The 1,333-nt window shown below is 36.1% G+C and overlaps 1 protein-coding gene across 1 annotated transcript in view; it reads left to right on the top strand.

Annotated features, from left to right (window-relative positions):
* LOC122085743 overlaps window positions 1-1,333 on the top strand; it is a 7,823-nt gene that overhangs the window by 5,150 nt on the left and 1,340 nt on the right. The gene's annotated exons all lie outside the window — the stretch shown is intronic.

The raw sequence follows: 1,333 nt of genomic DNA on the forward strand, positions 1-1,333 counted from the left end.
CCAAAAAAAAAATAAATAAAGGAGAAGGTTGGTGATCCTCAGGGCGTGAAACACTCATTTTAGATAGGACCTTAGGAGAGCAAACTAGCAAGGTAGAAGTGAGTAAGAGCCTGAGTTCAAAGAAGCAATGGAGCAAGAATCACACCTAACCAGAGCATATCTTATTTAGTTCATATTTTTGACTTGGTCGATCAGACTTCCCAAGAATCAACTGGATTAAGTTTTTGAATCATTTTTTATTTTATTTCAATACTTAGAGAGCAAACTAACATTGCTGTTGCTGGGAGCTTGAACCTTGGATTTTTTTTTTTTTTTTTTTTGATAAAATCTTGAACCTTGGATTTGGATCTGTAATTATATGGAAATTTGTTATATTATTTTCCAGTTACCTTAACCTTAGAACTAGAACGAGGAGAATTGTTTGATGGTAAACATGCTGATAATTCTTCTGACTATATATTTTATGCCAGTGATTCTGGGGCAAATATGTCTCTTTCACCATGTAAAATCATTCAAAGGGTTTTTCTTGAGTTACACATTTAGCTTCTTTTTAGGCTTTAACTGATAATTTCAGTCAGCTTATTTTATCACAAGTATAATCCAGGATGTAATTTAGAATTGGAAGGGGTTTAAGGAGGAACTTCTATTTGTAAGCTATATCATACAATGAGGTTTTCATTCCTACTGCTGCATATTCCCTTCATGCTTCTATAAATACTTTTCTTCTTAAGTAAAGAAAATCTTGCTATGGTGGCTGCATTATACTTTAGGCTAATCCAGAGCTTCCTTAACCATTGATTTCCCATAAATATTAATGACATCTTTCAGGAGGATGTAAGTCTTCCTTACCATCGATTTCCTATTGTTATGTAATTTTAGTTATGCTTACACAAATTCTATTTTGTGAAGCCTGAGTCCCGACATGCATTCTACTTTGTGAAGCCTGAGTCCCGCCAACTCCATGACACCCTCCCAACAAGTCACTTATGTGCTACGTTGGTCTTGGTCCACAGCATGGCATGATGCAGTAGTTAGACCCTGTTGATTGCATCCATTGCATCTGTCAGGTGGAAATAGTACCTCCTTAGTCATCTAAGTTTTCATTTTAATAATCCTGAGGCCCAACCTTATGCCATTTTACATTCAGTAGTAATCCCCCCATCCCTAAACCCATTTTGGTGGTCTTATTTTTTTTACCCTTCTTATCTATATTTTCTTGTTCCTGTGCTGCCTTTAAAACAGGGATTTAGTTCACGGTATTGGATTGGGTATCGGCCAATTCCAAAATGTATTGGATGTATCGGGTTGGATCAGAAGATTTCCCCCCAATATT

This window comes from Macadamia integrifolia, chromosome 1, assembly GCF_013358625.1.
Source record: "Macadamia integrifolia cultivar HAES 741 chromosome 1, SCU_Mint_v3, whole genome shotgun sequence".
Taxonomy (NCBI): Eukaryota; Viridiplantae; Streptophyta; class Magnoliopsida; order Proteales; family Proteaceae; genus Macadamia; species Macadamia integrifolia.